Below are 21548 nucleotides of genomic sequence, written 5' to 3' on the forward strand. Positions count from 1 at the left end.
TGCTTAAGCGTGTCGTTTCAGTGGGGTACTTCAGATCCTTAACATTTCTTTAAAGAAATATTTCACTGAGGTGAGGTACAGCTGGAACATTGATCTTCCATGGGCTGATCAACCGTCACATATTAATAAAAGTAGGACACATGCAGATTAAGAAGTAATGAAACCCGACACTTAAGATGCGCAGAGGGGATCTGATACTTTATAAGGTGAACTTAATCAGCCAAAGAATTATCTCAAATACCAGCATTTTTCCCACAGAAATTACAGATTCAGTAGGTAAAATTACTTTGTGCCTCCTGGCTGGTCCCCCTAAGCCCTGTGGTTTGGTGTGACAAGCATGATGCCGCAGTGAAGATGAGTTTCCGGTGCACAAGCACTTCTCGGCACCGCAGCTGGGCGTTACCTGCTGTAACGGGGGAAAATACTGGTGGGGAGGGGAGAGGCTGCACGTCCGCGAGCTGCAGGCATCATCTGATCTTTTCTGCTGCACAGTTGCTTGCCTCTTCTGCCCCCTTCTCGGGTTCGCGGGAGAGTGGTACGGGGCTAGTAGGCAGGTGCTGGCGAGCAGATTGGGGAGGCTCATCTGTCCCTTTTCTTGTCAGACACGTCCTGGCACGCGAGGAGGAATGTGTAGCAGTGTGCGTGGCTGTCAGGCGGCAGCTCGAACTTTCCAGGCAGAAAGCCCAGGCAAAGCTATTGTTAGAAGCACTTCCATGTGAATGACGAAGCAAGACGGAGAAGGGGTCACCACCAGCGACTCAGAGATGCTGGTTTTGCCCCATCTGCCCCTGCCAGCGAGGGTGAGGACATGAGCACTCCACACAGTGGAGGCTGCCCTCTGCCTCCTACCCAGCACGGGCAGGACGCTGCCCTCCCTTCAAGTGACCCTGCAGCCTCCTGGCCAGGCTGGCGGAGGACCCTGGGCAGAAATCTGCTGCTGGATGAACTCTCCTGAGCTGCTTTAGTCAGTGTAACACCATCGCTCCAGTGAAGACCGAGAAATTTTTTTAAAGACCAGCATCTATAGTGGATGATGTTATGAGAGTTTGTTAACTATTTATTCCACAGAAAGTACTCTCCTTTTTTAAGTTCTAAAATCCATCTCCCTCTTTGCTGAACATGTCAGATGGAAAGGAAATATCTGCCAAACAATATATACACACTGGCAATTATCATTAGACCAGCTCTGCTAGCTACCCTGGCTCCAGTCCGGCACCACATTTGGACACAGAATGCCTTCCTCAGCAAAACTGGTCTCCTGTCGCTTTCAGGCTTCAACATTTTCTTGAATTTTTCTTGGCTGCAGTTTGAAAATTGTTTGTAGGTTCTTAATTGCAAACCCGACCAGAGGGAGAAATCAGAGGAACACAGGATTTGCCAAATGTGATGAATGTCCTGCCTCAGGGAATGGCCAATACCTGATTTGTCAGAGGAAGGCCAAAAAGCCTCAAAATACATTTAGTCTGTTGTGTAGGAGATCCCAACAGACCGATGCCTTCAAGCCTAGCTCTAAGTAGCCGACCTTACTGGAGTACAAATGTTATCACACCCCTGCACGCTCCTGTCATCCTTTTCCCACCAGTCAAACATATTCTTTTCTGTGCAGAGGAGTGGGAGTGTGAAGCTTAGACTTCATCCTACCTCAGGACCTGATCCAAATTTCAGTGCTGAAGAGCAGGATTTCTTGTTCAGGGAATGAGGATGCATCCGTGCTGCCTTCGTCACCGTGCCGAGCAGAGCTCCCCCGGGGTGTGCAGAGCTGACGGCACCACTCCGGCCATCCCTGTGCTGTGCCCACGGCCGAGGTGAGGCAGCGTCCTCACCTGCATCGTTATGTGTGCTCATGCAGTTGTATGCAACTGTATGGAGCCTCAGTGTGTTACACAAAACTCCCCAAATCTCTGGCGCTCGTTGTGAAATACGTCTGTCTGTGCTATCGCTACGAGCGGATGCCTTGCTGATGTCTGTTCTGTGACATGACTCAGTTCCTGACATTTTGCCTCCATCTGTAAAATGGAGCTAATAATACCTCCGTCAACAGCTTGTTGTGCATTTTAATTGCTTAATGTCTGAGAAATGCATTAAGTTTTTTGAGTGCAAAGCATATGACAAACTTTATTTTATTTTTATGTTTCTGATGCTGATGTTTTCTTCAATGACATCCCCGTATCTGGCACAGTCATCTCACTTTGGAAGCCAAACAGCTAAAGTGCAAACCTGGAAAACCCTTTTCTCTAATTGGTGCACCATTTATATCATGAGTAATAACTTCTGTGGCTTGGCTGGAAGAAATTAAGAAGGCAATAAAAATGTCAAACAAAGTTGTAATGAATTTAGAAATAATCACTCATAATTTAGAGTTCATCATCCCAAAGTGTTATTTCATTTGATAGGTTTAGGTCATTATAAAGAATGTGCTCCTTCTTGCATCTGAAACTACATAAAAAAGGACAGTAGTTTATGGCTGCTATATACTTGATGAGATATTAAAATTTTGCAGTGCAGCAGAAGATGAGCAGGAGGGGGGGAAATATCCATTAGACAGTTGTATTTCCCCTGGGCTTTTGTGGTCTCTGTTTTAAGCAGACTGAGGCTGGGGCTTTTTTTTTTCTTTTTCTTTTATAGCTTCCTTTATGTGCCTATGTGTGCTTTGTATATAATTAACTTGGACAATCTTATGGAGGATTCAGTTAATTGATTTTTAAACTTCAGTTCACACAGACCCCTGTGTAACCCACCACCAAGGAAAGGAGTGGGCTGCATGTCTTTTCACAGGTGGCTGTCACCTATAATTTCCGTTTTCAAGCAGCTAATACATGAGCCTCTTGTATTAAAACTGCCCATTGACTATACCTCTATGGAAAATCCTTCACATTGTGGTAAGATAACACTTATTTCAAGTATAAGGACTACATAAGTCTTCCCTTTCCTTTCCCCTTGCCTTGTCTTGCCTTCTCTTTGCCTTGCCTTGCCTTCCTTTGCCTTGCTTTCCCTTCCTTTGCCTTGCCTTCCCTCCCTTTGCCTTGCCTTCCCTCCCTTTGCCTTGCCTTCCCTCCCTTTGCCTTCCCTCCCTTTGCCTTGCCTTCCCTCCCTTTGCCTTGCCTTCCCTCCCTTTGCCTTGCCTTCCCTCCCTTTGCCTTGCCCCTCCCTTTGCCTTGCCTTCCCTTCCTTTGCCTTGCCTTCCCTCCCTTTGCCTTGCCTTCCCTCCCTTTGCCTTGCCTTCCCTCCCTTTGCCTTGCCTTCCCTCCCTTTGCCTTGCCTTCCCTCCCTTTGCCTTGCCTTCCCTTCCTTTGCCTTGCCTTCCCTCCCTTTGCCTTGCCTTCCCTTCCTTTGCCTTGCCTTCCCTCCCTTTGCCTTGCCTTTCCTTCCTTTGCCGTCCTTTGCCTTGCCTTGCCTTGCCTTCCCCTTGCCTTGCCTTCCTTTCCTTTCCCTTCCCCTCTTTATCTTTGCTAATTCTGAACAGGCTGTGGGTCTCTTTCGGTAGTCATAGGTTTTAGATTTTGCAGGCAAATAGAGCAAAACAAACTCTTCTGGCCCAGCAGGAAGCATGCTTTTCATCTAATCATTTATTGTGAATGTCATTCAGGTGCTTCCATTAATGTGTAACTGCCAAGTGCGATGATTCTGCCACTATCACAAAGGGTCTGAAGTCAGCAAAGATTATTAGCTTTCTTTTAGTTTAAAATTCTCAGGGTTAGGTTTTCAAACTATTTTGTAACTTTAGAGTGAAAGTATATATTTGAAATTAATTGGATTTTCCCTGCTGGAAAATAATGACTTACTCTTTATTCTTCAGCCACTTTGTGTCCAAGAAGTTTTTTTCTTGGTGATTCTTCTGCATTAGCTCTCTGTTAGTGTCTCTTTAGTAAGTCTGTGAATGGATGCAAACTGTTGTTTTAGAAAGAGATCATACAAGACATTGGATGAGAGTCTTCAAAGATTTTAAAATCCTTTTGCAACCAATTAAAAAAAAATCCTTGTTTTTAAACCATGTGCAGAATCCTAAGAGTGTTTTATGATTCTGTTTTATTCTTCAGGGTGGACCCCCACACCCTCTTGGAAAAACTATCATTTGTTATTATTGCTTGTGGGCTTTTTTCCATATGGGTAGTTCTGTTGGCTCTTTAAGTCCACTTCAAGGGCTAATTATGATCTCGGCAAAGATTAATTTAAGTTTTGCTTTTGCAGCCAAAGTTTTGATTGCCCAGCATAATAAAACGTAGGTGAAGCTGAAGAAAATGGTTCTCGCACGAAAGCCATAGTTTGCTTCCTGCATCAGGTGCTGAAAAGATATCTGGCTCTGCCTGCATCAAAAAAAAAAAAAAAAACAAACAACCAAAATTGATTGATTTCAGCAGTAGTCACAGATGGGCTGGGGGGAGCCCAGAACTTCCAATTCCACCAATCACACAACTGGAGGGGCTTTCACCACAAGGCTCCTAGGATTTCTTTTCTAAGGATTAGGTGCCTGGCTGTAACATTGCTGCTCAAATCTGTAATTTATTTAGCTTGTCCTCAGCCCAGCTATGAAGCAGAATTTCTTTCAGAAGCAGGTCCAACCTTTTCGTCTGGTTTACTGAAGCTTAACTGCTGCCACCATTAAAAAGCTTAATCATTTTTTCCCCTTTCAATGACAGCAATTTTATTTTTTATGGTCTTCCTAAATCCTGCCTCTCTAAACTTTAAATAAGCCAGGGATGCTCGTCTGCAATATTGGCAAAGCAAACCATGTCATCCTCACCTGTGGTTTTCAGTTGGCTTCCTCTGCTTATCTTGGACCATTTTTAAACCACTTACCTAGTCCTATCTTTACACCACCACAATCACCTGTTTACTCTCTCTTTGAAGGTCAGTAAATTATTCTTCTTACCAGGCGGTGACTAACACAGGGTAGTGGGGACATTTTTTTGTGTTGGTTTACCAGTTTAAGAAAATTCAGTGAAAGGTAGGCAAGGCTTAACTCGTATGGTTTCAGATGCCATCACAAATGTTGTTTCACAGCATCTTCCTTGACATTTTGAAAATGATATTTGCTGTGCAACACTACTGTCTTTGACTCCATTCTCATGGATGCTCTTGCTAAATGAAAGCCAATGTGCTCATCTCACAGTTTTCAACTTTTGTTTGGTATCTTCATAGCTTTTGGGGCCAATTGGCACCTTGCTCTTCCTTCTTAGCCCCCTTTGTACACCTGCGTCTCCAGTCTCTGCCTTGAGATTTTGTTTGCTTTGAATTTAGTCAAAAAGACCAAAAAAGTTCCCTGTCTCTACTGCCCAAAAAGGCTCAAGGCCTGATGTGCCTTGAATTCCATCAGATATTGCAAGTACAGAAATGCCAGAGACCCTTAAGCTTAAAAAACAAAAGCAACAACAGCAAAAAATCCAAACAAATCTGTTGGACAAACTTTGCTAGGAATCTCTGTTGTCTAGCAGTGTGCCCACACAACACAGATGTTTTTCAAATGCTTGGGGAGCAAGCTGCAACTTGCCAGCACTTCAGCTACAGCTAGTATGCAAAAATGAGGTATCTTCTTGCAGAAGTTTGCCTCAGGTAAGAGGAAGATGGAAGATTATTTTAGGGAAGAAGGGGATTTTAGGGAAGAAGGAGAAGGACAGTTCACAGTTTAGTTATAAAAAGATGACATAATTTTGAATTTAAGGCTACAGTTTTATGCAATGCTGAGACTTAAACTGAATCTGAAAAGCTATGACCTTCTGCAAATCTATTCTGTTGTTTAGGTTGCAAATCCACAAAAACTGACAGGGACAGCCTTCACAGGGCACTGCGATGCTATTGAGAATATCTTCCAAACTCTTTCTCTGATTCTATGTTACCAACACATCTTTTAAATTCACTTTCTTCTTTAGCTTGTGACTGCCAAAGTAGGGACACATTATTCAGAAGGGAAATTATCTATTAATATGACATTATTTATTAGAGAGCTGGTGAATAAACCCCAGAGATTTGTGCTTAGGTAAGTACTCACTGAACTCAGAGTTAAAATTGTAAGAGGTGACGGCCTGTATTAATATTTTCTATTATTTAAGGAAGATACATATAATTTCAATTCACACTGACTGAATTTCAGACAACGATATAATATATATGTGGATGTGAGTTCAAAAGAACTTCTGTCATTGTGTGATGTAAGTTAACATTATCTATATGGCAAAATAATGAAATATTTGGAAGAAAAACATCTGACAAAAATTAGTGCTTGTGAATATAAGCAGGTTTTCCTAATATTCTACAAAAACATATTTTCTGGGTCTCCAGATGCCCTGCCCACAGCACCAATAAGGATAACTTTTGGTCGTAAACACTGGTTAAAGTGACCTACACAGGAGAAATGAGTAACATTTAAAATATCTCAAAGAGGTATTTAATTCACATTTAAGAGGCAGTTATTGTGAGTAATTATAAGTTAATTAAATATTGATTATTACAAGAGTCTCTTTGTGATTTAGAAGGTAAAAGCTATGAGATAAACCTTGTTACTTTATTATATAAAATTACAGTGGTAATAAATGTGCAATTACACTTTATTGTTATTAAGTATGAGTTGTCTCATTATTCACCTCTAATTGGTATTAAACATTAAACAAGCTGGATATTGTTGTTAAGTATTGAAATAACTGTTTTAAATATCTAATATACCTCGCTATAGAAATCATGTTGAATATACAACACATTTCTTTCAAATTTGATGATGTGGAATGTTTATTACCAATTGATTAATTACATCATATTAATAACCATAAGCTATTTTAATTTCATAGGCATGACAACTTGATTTATCCCCCAAATTCCCATTGAATCTCGAAGTCAAAGGCCTTTTTTCTAACAATCAATCAATAGTAAATTCTTATATAGCAACTATAAACATTTACTTTTTAGTGCTATGCTCCTATTTATGAACCAGGGAGTTAATTGGTAAATTTCCTACAGTTCCTGTGCCTGCTGAATAGGAGAAACCTTTTAGTTTTAATCTATAGATTAAACCACTGGATATTTTTGATAGATTTTGTTTTGGAGAGTCTAATACCTACTTGCAATGACAGGTGATGGAAACATGTGGTTTCTTTAAGTAACTCTTGAAGCAATGTTCCACATCTTTGGTTGTGCTATATACTTATATTGCTTCTTTCCATGTCTGATTCATTTGCCATTATCAAATTCTGGAAAGATTTTAAGGTAGTAAGGTATATTTTTCCACTGCTGAAATGGAGAAATCAAGGCAGAGAGAAACAAGGCATTTCAAGATATTCATGATTTCAGCAAGAAAAAGAGAATAAAAACTTGGAGCTGCAGAACCTGATCATTTTGGATTTTACCTCCCCTCATTCTTAAACAACAAACAAACAAAAGAAACAAGAGGAGAAAATTAAGTAAATGCAGTTTCCCTAAGCAAGAAAATCTAGGTAAAAACGGTTATTTTTGCCTATAAATCAGGTGATTGAATGCTCTATAACAGCCAAGTTGGCCACTTTGCTCTGAAATCTGAAGATAACTAGTCTTGCATGTTACTAGTCGTTTCTACTGTTTTGTGTGTGTGTATCTGAGTCTGTGTGTCTGCATATATTCATGTGTGGTGAGGGAAATGGGTTGGGGAGGGGGGGTCATGTAGAGAACAACAAATGTTCCCCTCTGAAAATAAGGCTGGACATTTCTCAAAAACAGGATTCTGATTCTGTGGGGGGTTTTTTTGAAGCTTCAAGCATAGAAGTGACAAATGTCAGATTTCATACACTACTCCCATCTCTTTTTCAGTCCTATCAGAATCCAGAAGTGCTAAGTAAAGTTTAAAAAAAAGGGTATGATGGAAAGGATGATTTTCAGATTCTGGAAAAGGTTCAGATTATTTTCTTTTGTAGAAGGGGTAGAAGGTTAGATCAGAGTTTATTTTAGCCATAATTATTTCCACCTATTCCTAGTCAGAGCTAAGAGACGAGGCAGGACTGCACTGATTTTGAAACCCCAGATCTAAGTAGGGGCTGAACTGGCTGGGGCACCTGGGCACATGCGCTCCCACCACCCTCCCCTGCTCCAAAAACATGCGGCTGGACTGCTTGGGCACGGCTGGGTCCTTATCCCGTCGCTGCTGCTGCTGCTGCAGGTGCCAGCGTCACTCATGAAGGTGGGAAGCAGGTGAATAACCTTGCCAGAAAGTTGCTCCTACATGACCACTTCTGCTTCCTCTAGCCTGGCTGCAGCCTGTAGGGCACTGCTATCTTCTCCGTGGGGTCTTGCTGTGGAAAAAAGGTGGGGGAAAAAAGAGAGGAGTTGGCCTTGTCTCGTCATGTCTATAAACACACAAACGCTGGCAAGCAGCTGTATGTTATTCCTTCGTGTTAGCAAGTGTCAGAGCCAATGGCTCCACTAGAGCGTGTGATACATACATGTATATATGTGTGTGTATATACACACACACACACACACACACACACGTATATGTATATAGAAATCAGATAAACACCTCCTGAGGGTTGTGATCAGCTGCTGGGCTTATCAAGAACAGCTTGCATCTCAGTTTGTGCACCAACAAAGCATGTTTCAAGTACGGACTTTTTGTGCTGGCATTTTAAATACTCCTTTTGAAGCACATTAGTCTCTGTAAGCTTTTTCTTTGTTAATATGCTGTAAGCTTCAAAGTATTGTTTTCCTCCAGCAGAATCTCAAACACTAAGAAGGCACTTGTCCTTGTCTAATTGCATCTGCAAGTAAGCAAATATTAGCAAAAATTCATAAACTTGATCGTCCCCTACAGGGAAACGATGTTGAATTTGGTGGCCATTCTTGCCATTTATAAATATGGATCACAAATTTATTTTGCCACAGGGCATCATGATTATACTTTTTCCTAAAAAGAAAAAAAGTCAGAGGCTCTACTTGTTCTCACACATGGAGGCATGTTAGTATTAACAACAGAGGAAAGATGAGCTTTGTAAATTTTTTTAATGTTGCCCAGAAAAGCTTACCTCTGAAGAGAGGGCAGAAATTTTCTTTACTGGTTCACATACAGCTGCAGGTAGAATTACTGATATACTTTTAGTGCTTGTCAGGAAAAGCTTAAATAGTCTTCCAAGGCAATGAGAGACAGAGAGGGAAAAATGGTAGTGCATAAAGGAAACAAACAACACTAATTCATGCAGATGGAATTTTAATGATTGGGGATGCTGTTTGGTGTTATTCCAGCCAGGATTTTGGTAGACTTGTCCCAACTGGAATTCTCTGCAGGTTACATCACCAGACAAAAATTGCACAGTTCATTGTTCCCAGCTCTCCCATATTCCAGCTTCAGAAATTCAAAGGCTCCGCGTGTGAATTCACAGTAGCAACTGGGAAACACACTTGCCAAGCAAAACAACCAGTTGAGTAACTGTGAATGTGTTAATTTCCAGAGCTCCACCAATTCTGCAACACTATAAGTTAATGGTTTTGATGGTATTAATTCTTATCTACTGCATGGTTACTAAGATGAGGCATTCACCGTGAATACCAACGAATAGCACATGTTCTATGTAGAGGGTATTTACAGAATTAGAAAACATTTATCATTTTCCTTACTACTAATGATACCTGTCGGCCGGCACTGCTGGTTATGTGGACAGCCCTCTGAGCTGCCTTGCATGAATGATTATGAATTCAGCTTTCAGTGTGGCTGAGACACTATCATTCATCCTTCATACAGTAGGGCCAAGTAAAACACTACAAGACTTATACTTGATCCATCCTATCTGTATCTCTGAGCATATCCTTGAAAGGTGTTTCATTTTGGGGGGCTCACTGTGACTGTTTTTGATATGCAGGTTTTTTTGTGCAGCCTATCAGCACACTTTTTCTTCTCCAGCTGCAGTCCTGAAAGGAAGGATGAATTCAGCAAGAAAAAATGCTCATGCTGCTGGCAGAGTGGAGAGCAGCCCGCACAAATTAAGAGCACAGGATTTAATCCAGCAATGTGCTGAATGTCCTGAGATAGAACCAGTAAAATACTTCAAACTCTATACAAGTTGGAGCATATAAAGAGCCAGCACGATTTCAAAGTGACTACCTAAAATACATATCAGTATCTCTCACTATAGGGGCCAAACTGGCTAGTCTCTTTCAAGTCTGAAGCTGTTAAGAGAGGAATGGAAACCACGCCAAGGCTGGCTGTGAGACCTTTCTGTGGTCTGAGTTTCTTCACTGAGAGATGAAGTACTTATCACATTTAAGGACTGAGTTCTGGAAGAAGAAATGTCTACCTGTTATTGGAAATATGAGGTTGCATTGCCAATACTTTCACTGGGATAAAAAATGAGACAGATGATGAAAATGATAACTTAGGCAAAATCTGAAGAACAACAGTATCAGTGGACTTTTCACAGAAGGAAAGAAGTCCCCTTAAGACACAGTTATGGACAAATTGCTCTCAGATATGGATATACGCTTTTCCAAATAAAATTGAAGCAGTTTTCTTTGTACATATCTGAGGTCAAAAGTTGGCCTTTGTAAAGCCATGTCTTGGAACATGTAGAAAGATTCCCCAGAAAAATGAAAATCTCTCTCTTCTGGAAAATGTGGTAAATTTGTGGGAATTAAAAAAAGTAGATAGCCTATTACAGTTTTACTTGCCCAGCAGCAAAGCTTTCAAAACACAGCACTCCAGGAGACAGAGGTTAAGATGGAAAATAGTTTTTTAAGAAAAAGTAGAAATCATGCAGAGATGCAATAATATAAATTTGAGAGAAAATGAATCAATTTTCAGTACCAAATTTAGAAAATAGGTGTGTATAATTCTAGGAGGTGGTAGCAGAAAAAAAATTAAAATAGTAATTTGTAGTTGTTCTGAACTGCTTTCATATCCAAAATGAATGAATTTGTATTTGAAGTTCAAAAATGAAAAATAAAGCAAAATTCTCCAGTATGATTCAGAATCAAATTATAATGTTGTCTACTCAGAGTTACATCATTAGCACTACTTTCTTTGTGCCTGGTACCCAAAAGTTGTTCTTATTTTCGATCAGCATGATATTAGAAATAGGTACTGCTTTCAATGTAACTTGCAGAGATACTGCTGTGCAAAATATTTTGAGGCTGGTCAACTACATAACATTCTGTTTAAATGCATTAGGCTTGAGTGTATCTCCCCAGTAGTTATTAATAGAAGAACATGACTAAGTATAACTTCTGTTCTCAAGTTGTTCCCTGAAAAACTGAACTTTAACTGGCTAACACTTTTTGATGCAGACTGCTCTTCACTTATTAGGCAAATACTGTGTCACTGGACTCAGGCATTTCTGAAAGACCAAAATCAGCAGTACACTTTTTTTTGTGTGTGTGTGGCACCAAAGGCAATACTAACAGCTTGTGAGGAGCTTGAGGGTCTTAACTAATGTGCATGTTAACCTTATGAATTATGCACGACTGAGATAATAAAATTTTATAGACTCCACATATGAGTGATGTACCATTTTTTTCTTGCTTTCAAATGCATTCCCTCCCTTTTGTCATGTCCTATTTGCGATGTTCATTCTATAAATCAGTTCTAACATGTTGAATTTTCTGCTCTTTCACTCTTTCCTTCTTTCTCTCTCTCTTTTGCTCTCTCTCTTTCTCTTTTCTCTCCTTCTTTTATACATTAGATTCATCCATGAGTCTGTTTGGACCTTCCTTGTGACGGTCTCAGTCTTCCTGGAACCATTTCTTCTCTCTCCCTATTCACAAATATGTCCACTCTCCTCTTCGTCATTTTCCTTGTCTTCCCACAATATTAAAAGAAGATGAAAAGTTGCTTCATTTGTAATTTCTTCCCTTTTTACAAAGTGTGCAAAGTCTACCAATGCTTTAAATGATGGTTAATGACTTGATGAAAAGTTTCCCAGTTTGTCTGAGGCCACACCAGGAAAGGATGTTGCACTCTTTGGGCTGTCTCCTCCTCCTCCTTCTGTCTCCCTAGTCCTAAGTCTAAATGCAAGAAAACTTTTCTCCTCTCTCCTTTCCCTATTATTTTTAGGTCTCCTCTAGTGATTTTTTATGGAAACTATTTTAGCTTGATCCTGCTGGCCAGCAGATACCTCAAGGGATATTTCTCCCCAAGGCAGCTTCAGGGATTAGTAGGGCTCTCTCACTTCTCAGTACTGTGATTAAACCTCACTCCACATTCACTGACTTTATACCAGCAGGAATAGCAGTTCTGAGGTTAACTTGACCTAACCTCCCTGTATTTTTAGAGGCTGATGCATTAGGCTGTAAATAGATGTAATGTTCATGTTCTCAGTGTTTAGGAACAAATCAACACGGTGAGGGCATTGTCTTCAGCATTTGCAGCTAGAGATAGACAAATGGTTCTTCAGGTAGTAATTCTAATCCAGTTTTTGGGGGATATTTTTCCATTCTTTCAAAGTTTGTATTTGCTGGGGTGCGTAATTACCAAAGTGACATGAGGCAGAGGGAGCTCACCATCTCTGTAACTTCAGTAATTCCCGCAGAGGGCGGCAGGTTGCAAAATGCAGTGGCCTGTTGGTCTGACGATGGGACCGTAAAGCGAACCCAGCCTGCAGGAAGTGCGAAGCCAGTTCATGGGAGTCAAGTTTTGTCTGAATGGGATATTAACAAGGCACCTCACAGCAGCTTTGCTCCCTCTACCCCATAACAATAGCAGCCTCTGGTCCCTCACTGGGGCAAATACTGCTCACTTGAATGTAAAATGCTGCATTTTCTCTAATGGAAATGCAGCAAGTAAAAGGATTAAATAAGGAGAGAAGAAAAGAGAGAACAAACCCTATAGTCTGCTAAAATGTCAGGTACATTTATAGAAGCATAACAAACCCAGTATCGTGGCACTGGAGTTGCAGCCAGGCCCGGTGCTCTCTGCCTCAGCACCATCAAGCATCCCTAAAAGCAGCTATAACAGGCCTCCCTCAGCCTGGCAGAAGGAGGATGTGCAGATGAAGAAGGAGTGGCCATAGCACAGCTGCCCTTTCTTGGCTCCCTTTCTGCGGTATGCTCCATTGCCCCGGATCAAAGCGCAGACACACCCCGAGAGCCAGTTTTGTCTGCGTCCTTCCCGAGCCAAGCACAGTTCAGTCATGGCCCACAGCTACATTAATTTCTTTAAAAGCCTGAAATGCCCCAGACACATCAATTAATTGTCTCAGAAACACACATGAAAAAGCCATAGAAATTAAAGGAAATCTTTTGGAGGGCAGAATTTGCCCCGCATGTGCCTTGGGGACCCAAGAGGAAAGTCCATACGTTCTGCAGCGCATTAGCACAAGACAGTGACTGGCCAAGGCTCTGGCAGCCTTACCTCAGAATTTCCGTGCTTTTGTGGGTTTATGTCCAACCATAATGTTATTTGAACACATTTAATTAACTACTGTAGCTGTTTGAAGTCTCTGGCTTTATTATTTTTATACCAATACAGCCTCATACTACTGCTGGTCATTATAGCAGTTTCCAAGATCAGTGCAATTCATTCCGGACTCAAAGTTAATCTCACGGAAAATCCAATCAGTAAATTGATTAGGTATTAAATTACATTCTTTGTTAACGTTCTCTATTCCTTCCCTTACAGTACAAAGAACCCATTATGTGTTTTTTTTTTCTCTTTTCTCCCTATCTCTCCCTTGCCTCTCCCCCATTTCCATTAGTATTACTGTGTTGCTAAATTCATTGGTATGGCAGAGGTGACCTAAGGATTCCAAGTTACCACTTTCTTCTTAAAAAAATGTAGAGGTTCATTGGTTAGGTCAGAGCAGAAGTTAAAAACACGCAAAAAATATGTCTGACCTCAGGACGTCTTAGAAATTTTAATTTTTGACCAGTTTTTCAGTGACAGCTATCCAAAATCTGCTTCTGACACTAACATCTGTGGAAAATATTGCTAGCATTAAAGTTTACTGTAGTAAGCCCCTCTAAATTGATTGCCACCGTACTTTATGAACGGATTTTACCATAGGCCGTTCCTAGCAGTTAACTTTGGATAACAAGTGTTTTTTATGACTCTCTTTTTCCTTTTTTTTTTTTTTTTAATGGAAGCTTGTTTTGACAAGAAAATAATCAGCTACACTGAACCCAGCAATCAATGGGAGCTGCACTCACTTCTGTCAGGACCAAACGTGGTTGGTTGAACAAAAGTTCTGGAAGTCACATTAAAGAGCATTAGCTAACGTCAGGTTATTACAGTCTGCCGTTGCCAGACAGCCTACAGAAATCTGCCTCTGGTCATGACTGGAGGCTGGAGATTAGCTGTGACTCCTGCAATTGTTAATGCTTCTTGCATACTGTGTTCACCAGTAGGATGCCTGCCACCCAATTCAATGGTGCCAGGACTTAATCCTTGTTATTTTGTTACTTCGTCTTCCATACCTGTTGAAAGTAAATTGCTTGCCTCACATACTCATTTTATCTGCTTTTTCTGTCTTCAAGCTCTTTCAGCCGAGTTCTATAGCAAGCGTATTTTTGTAAAGCACTGAACTCTATTTGTCCCAGCCCAGACAACAGAAGTGTGAAAATAGCCACACATATACAGATATCAGATGGCAGTTATTACTGCTTAGGAAAACTCCCACAACTATTTGAAAAAACAGTGGTCACATTTGGCTTTCCTTTTGCACTTCTTTGGTGCTGCTCAATACACTTGAACAATTTTTACTCCAAGGTGTCTCAAAATCTCAGTGCAAAATTGCTTAACCACCATTTCTAAATGCATTCTGATATATGTTCTGACTCATGCCTTTGATAGAAGACTAGGAATGAGGTCCTACCTATTCTAGAAAAAAACAGGCCTTATTCCAGTGGCTCAGCAGGCTTCAGTGTTGCTATTTTTTTAATCCAGTAACCCTCAGCTCTACCTCTCCACCCTGGACACGATGCAGCCCTTCTTGTCTCAATGGACATGCCATCAAAATTGCATTGGCATCTCAAAATCAGAGGAGCTAAAACTCAGCTTTTCATGTTTTCTTCTGAATGCTCCCTCTTCTGCTTTGGTGTCAACAGCTTCATGTCTGCTAGGTGTGCTTGCAGCCTGGGAATCATGTCTGGGTCCGGCCTCTTTCCTCCTCCTCGATCACAGCAACGGCCACGTGCCTGCTCGTTCCTCCATGGAGCCTCACGCAGATTCCTCTCTCCCTTTCTAGCTACCTGGACACTGGACCTGACACCCAAGCCATCCCCTCATACGAGTCTCCCTTTGTCTTTTTCCTCTGCTTTTTGCTTCCTCTAACTGTGCCCCAAAACCAATCCGCTGAGGTACCGCTTTCCTCACCCAGATTCCTCCTGAGAAGGCACTTCTGCCCCAAGGACTACAAAAAGTATACCAGTTAAATCAAGCTTTGCTAATTTTTTTTTATTCTTGCCACAAAATATTGTGTGTCACTGTGTCCCATTTCTTGCTGTTCTTTCCTTCATTTCTTTTGCTCTGCCTAAGTTCTAGACTTCAAGATTCCTGAGGCTGAAACCTGTTTATTTTGTGAGGCACTTAGCTAATCTTTGGGCAGGATGCAAATATCAGATAATAATTATTGTTCCAAGGATGGATTTAGCAAGAGACAAAGAGGCACTCTGTGTCCTCTCCCCTTGTTTACGTAGGAGGTGGTTGCCCAGAAGGTTCTCAGGAACCTGCAGGAGCAGGGTCTGCTCATGAGAAACTAAATATACTTATGAGAAAGTGCTCTTGTTGAACTGAAAGGAATAAGTCTCTGATGTAATGTTATTTACTGTTCTAAATGTCTGCTGGATCAGGACCTTAGTTTGCAACATGATAAGCCAAATCTTGCCTGCCAGAGCCCTTTCCAGAACACCTGACACAGCATAAGCCCCATTTACTGTCAGTCATTAAGTAGAGCTGTCAAAACTAGTGGGAAGGGAGAAAAAAAAATCAATCCAGCACCACTCACTGGATTCTAACAATAATCTCCTACATGTCACTGATTACTTTCTCAGAGAAGCAAGAGATTACTGATTACTTTTAAATTACTAAAGCATGGATCTGTGAAAATAGGACCATATTTCTTCACAGAGATGTGGTTCAGTGAGTCCCCACATTTAAAACTGAAAAGCAAACTAATCCAGTATCTAATTCATTCCTACAAAGAGAACAAATTGGCAATTCAGGCCTTAATTATTTATTTAATGCTTTTTTTTACCCGATAGCAAAAATTGTTGCTGTAGCTCTTGCTAGACATTAACTTGGAGAAAAGAAAAAAGTTAGTAGCATATTGATTAAGCACAGCCTGGATGCCAACGATAATGTTATAGCCAATTGTTTGCTTCTTTGATCTTGGTTTCCTAGATAAAATGTGTAATGTGAAAATGTAATAAATAATTATTTCATAAAGCAAGTATGATAATGTAACAATGAAAACAATAACTTACCTTATTATCCCAGACAATGGTTAATGAGATTTCACCACCACTCATACAATCCTCCTGGATTCAGCTCAAATACCAGGATTAATGTTAGAGTGGTCACAATGCATAATTCAGAACATCTAATTTATTGAGGCCATTAATTGGCATCAGTTGCTGTGAATTTAATATTCCAGGACTTAAGTTTGTTTTCACAGTATACTGAGTTACAAAGAAAGATTTCCAGATTCAAGAAGAGAGTAAGAGATGCTATTTTGTCTTGTTGTGCAATCCACAGAAAAACTACTGCATGTTGTTCACAGCCTTCAATATGAAGTCATTTTTTTTCGAGTTCAGACCATAGAATCTTTTGATGCTAGTGCCTGTAGAGAAGTCAGATATTTCTTCGATAATATGGCTCATAGTTGTGCACATTACTGAATCTGGGTGATTCTCAGCTAGGTATTGTAGAGGAAACCTGAAAAGAGCTAGACAAAGGACATCTATACAGAATGTTGCATTTATTTGCAATACCAGAAAACATTCCTTGCACAAAATCATCCTTCTTTTTATTGAGCCATGCACTTGTAGCCCAAATCCCAACATAATAATGAGTTAGCACATAGCAAAGCCTGTTAGTGGTTTGAGATCCAAATCTCTACCTTCCCTGCCATTCTGGGATGGATTTTAGGATACCACAGCCAAACCAAATTTATAGTTCTGTCACAATTCCTCAGGTTCAGACATTTATCTGAACCTTTCCTCCTCTATCTGTCCTGACTATTTGCAAAGGTTTTCAAACTCTGTTGAATAAGTTTTGGCTCTTCTCTGACATGCTGTCACAGTCAGATCTGTGTACCAAGTGGATTGATATTACTGGGGGAAAAGAATTTTAAATCCAGACCTTCCCCCCCCCCCTTTTTTTTTTTGCTGTGTGAAGTTCATTTTGCTCACTAAACTCTAGGCTAAATGGGACCTTTGAGATAAATTTTACATTAGTTTATCTCTCCAATTGAATATTACATGATTCTGTATTTAATGTCATGGGGTTAGCTGTTACCCATGCATCTGCCAAGATATTTCCACCAAGTTGGTGTCAAAATGCAAAATTAGTGATTAATAAAGTGAAGGAAGTGAAAGGGGAGCTGCAAGTTACTGAAAGTGATGGGCATGATATATGAATATCATTAGCTTTTGCTTAAAGAACATTTATATGATTATATGAATGCAAAAAGGGAATGCAGTATTTTAGTCTTTCTCTAGTCACTGGAACACTCTGAAGCAGATGGACTGTGTGACTGATGATTCAATAATTGCACTCATTAAAAATGTTCACGCTTTTAATTTTTCCCCCCTCACATTCTGTGAAGAGCTGAGGAATGAAATGGTTTTGTCATTGTCAGCAGATAGATAATTGAGTTTGCTTTGATTTCCTGGGGTGCCCCTTCCCCACCCCCATTCTGTGGATTGACATCTCCAGAAGCATAGCAGAACGCTTGAATCAGTCCCAACTGTCTTAAAGGAGAAAATACCGCAGAAAGATTCCTGTCTCCCTCTCGCTGTTTGCTTGTGTGCACTCAGCCAGCAACCTACCTTGGTAGAAGACAGCATGCATTTCCTTTTTTGGCAGATTACCTGCCCTCACGATACAGTTACCTGTCTGTGAGGTTCAGGGAAAAGAAAGGTAATCTCGCCTTAAACATATGACAGAATGCATCTACGGTTTATTGTTGCCAGCTAGAATCAGCCTGAAAGTGATGGAAGAAAGAGGGTCTCCAGCTGTGCAACTACTAGATGCCTGCTATTGCAAGAGCATGAAATCACAGTAATCTCACAAAGACCCAAGGAAAAATGGTAGGGGTAGTGAAAAAAGAGCCTTCCGGCTTTCTCTGAAGACAAGAATGAAAGTATCTCCTAGTTCTGCCAAAGGGGTGCTTCTTTTGGCTTCTCCCATTAGGATTTAAGTTTTGAGTTTGCGTTTAAATTTAAACTACATAACAGCAAGAGCATTCTCCAAATGAGGCATTACATTAACTCATTCTACCTACCCTAAAGTATGGGCACCCATTTGCCAGATGCTACTCTTGGAATAAATGTAGCAGAAGTTGTGTAATCCACGGCTTTCTGGCAGTCTCCAGCTGCTCCTGGAGACTCTCACATTATCCATCATTTGTATTTTGCAAACATCTAGCTGAGATGCAAAGCATCATGATGTTCATCCTGGTTCAAACATAGCATGACAGAGCCCTTTCCAACTCTGGTGAAGATCAATGAGCTTCACCTATGCTTAGGTTTCACCATTTTGTACCTGCTGGCAAAAGAAAAATCTCTTTTCTAAAAGAATAGGCTCTTTCTTTGACTACTTTAGTACATTTCCTAGACAGGGGTACTCCACAGGAGAGTTTTGACCAGCTGTTAGAGCACTCAGGAATCCTGGGCAGACGACACAAGAGATTAAGTGCTTCCACAGCCCTCCTGGCGTGCACATCCTTGCTTAGATCCCTGCCAGCTGAATCATATAATACATGGACTTTGACACAAAATATACTGGTCTAGAAACAGTCAGTAGGTTCTTATATCACTTTCCCTCCTATTCTCCTCTCCCAGTGATTCTTTGTGTCTGTCATGAGCAAAGATTTTTATCCAGACAGTGATTTGGGGATTCCCTTCTTTGTGTATGATTTCACCAGTCAAAAAGGACACCTCAGTCAGAAGAGTAGGGCCTCTCGTTCCTAGTTCACCAACTGTCTTTCTTTTTATGAACCCCTTGGACATTTAAAAACTGTTTGCCTTGTCCTGATGCTGGGCAGAAGTCTGCTCCTTCAGACTGCGTTCTCCCTTTTTATCTAAGATACACTAATTCTTTTTTTCTCAACATCTAGATGAAAATATTCCAGATCCTAAAACTCTTTAGCCAGTAACCCATCCATATTCAGAACAGTGTGTGTTACCTTACTTTCTTCTCCCAAGAGGCAACACACAGTGGAGGCCATACATACAATAAAGTGGTACGTGTAGTTCATAAAAACAAACTGAAATGTATAAAGTATATATACATTTGCCAAATCATTGCACCATCCCAACCCCAAATCAGCTTATCGCCTAGCCAGAGAAAACAAGCAGCAGAATCAAACAGGACTCTTGCAAAGAGAAGTGACATGACTTGAACACAATTCAGCAGCATTGTATCTTAATTAAGCTGTTTCAATTAACATTCACAGGAGTTTGCTACATCTTGTGCTCAATAATATGACTTACAAATGCTTGGGGAAGCAGATCCCTCAATAGTCATTTCTTTCAAGAATCAAACAGTCTGGAGAACTTGGAATTTTCTAAGTGGATGTCACAGAACAGAGCGGAGCAGCATGAAACCCTCAGGAAGTACAGCTGGGGATTTGGGAAGATTCACAAAACTGTCTTGAAACTTTTCACAGTTATCTATATTCTGACAATGTCAAGAGAAGACCTCCAGTCAAGAATGCACAACCCTGCTTGAAGGAAAAGTCTGGTTAGAAATAAGATTCAACGGCAAAAGCTTTATTTCTTAACAGTCAAGCTTTATACACGGTACATCAAAGCTCCCTCGACAAATAGCCACAATATGCAGCTTCAGACCTTGCATCTGCAGCTAAGATTTTCGCTAGACAGGATGGACATAAGTTCATGCACTCCAGCACACTCAAATGTAGGAAGATTTTGGATAGAGACTCAGGGCCAAATGGTGCAGTCCAGGGTTATCTCTTATTCAAGCGAGGCAGAGGTCACAGACACATTTCAAGCAACCCTCTTCTCTGTCAAAATAGGATGCTATAGAAGCCAAAAAGAACACGTGCTGCATCTACATTTCATTTTGGATGTACATCTGAGCCCAGTTTCTAGCCCAAATACACCCTATGTGTGCTCCAGGTGGCACCAGGCACTGTACTAGCTGCAAGGCTCCCAATGACGGCGTGGACCGAGGAGACCACTTGTGACGAGGAGGTACTGCTATGGTCTGCTGTGTGTCCTGCAGGATCATTATGAAGCTGATGTCGATCAGGTCAGCTAGGTTTCCTACAAGCAACCTGACACTGTGCTACAGACTGCAGGGCTCTGTCAGTAGCCATCTCACAGGCAGCCCTTAGGCAGTACGGCCACGATTTTTTACCAGCCAGCCTGCCACATCTGACAGTCTGGATGCACAGCAGCTGATTAGCAACATGGCCACATTTTCACCCGTTTCCTGGCCCAGCCTGCAGAGGACCACCTCACCTCTCAAATTCTTCAAAGATTGAGCCTCCATGTTTGTCTACTGCTGGTTTCTGGCCCTTTATTTCAGACCCAATATCAAGACACTGCACTGTTCACAGTATACCATGAAACACAGACCACCGGGAATGCAGTCACAGCAGGGGCATGGAAGGAAGCAGTGACTGGGTAAGACAGAAATTCGTCCCTTTTCAGTATAAAGGAAAATGCTAACACGGTACACAAGACAAAAAATAAATGTTGATGCAGTCATCAGGTATCAGGTATTTAATGGAACTGTTCTTTCCCCAGTTCAAGCACTAGAACTACTTTCTTCTCAAAGCGTTGGTGACTCATTGTTCATAATTGGTATCTATTTATCATTAAAATTATTTTTGTGCATCAATGCCCCTTATGAAAAAAGGAGATTGTATTTTACAGCCAGATGTGACTATTCTGTTGCATAAATTGGATAGAGATGAAAAAAACAAAATGAGAAAAGTTGCCAAAGCAAGGAAGTGCAAAGAAAAATAGGAAAGCAACTCTACTAACAACTAGCTGTAGATTCACTATGTAAAAAATCAATGCCTATGGCACGTTGCAGTGGCCACATACAGTCTGAATAATTTGGACAGCTTTGTGGGGGTCCCAAATGTCAGTTTCAACTGTTCAGTTGTAACATGGAAATCAAAGCATGTTTATCCTCACAGAAGTCAGAAACTAAGCTTGCCTTTTTTTTTTTGAGGGCAACCAAGGAGGGCATGTCTTTCAAAAGTTTGTGTTTAGCCCTCAAATCCCTGCTAGACTGCTTATCTGCTGAGTCTCCAAAGGCCATTGGTCAAATAAGTGTTGTTTGTTTAGGGTTTTTTCGATTGGATTCAGCTCCAGGAATCCATAACCTCAACCAAGATCATTTAGAGCAGCATTTACAGTAGACGGTTCCTGCTGCATTTTGCAGTCCTGCACCTTAAGAGATTTTATGAAAATAT

The sequence above is a fragment of the Apteryx mantelli genome, chromosome Z, assembly GCF_036417845.1.
Source record: "Apteryx mantelli isolate bAptMan1 chromosome Z, bAptMan1.hap1, whole genome shotgun sequence".
In the NCBI taxonomy this organism is placed as follows: Eukaryota; Metazoa; Chordata; class Aves; order Apterygiformes; family Apterygidae; genus Apteryx; species Apteryx mantelli.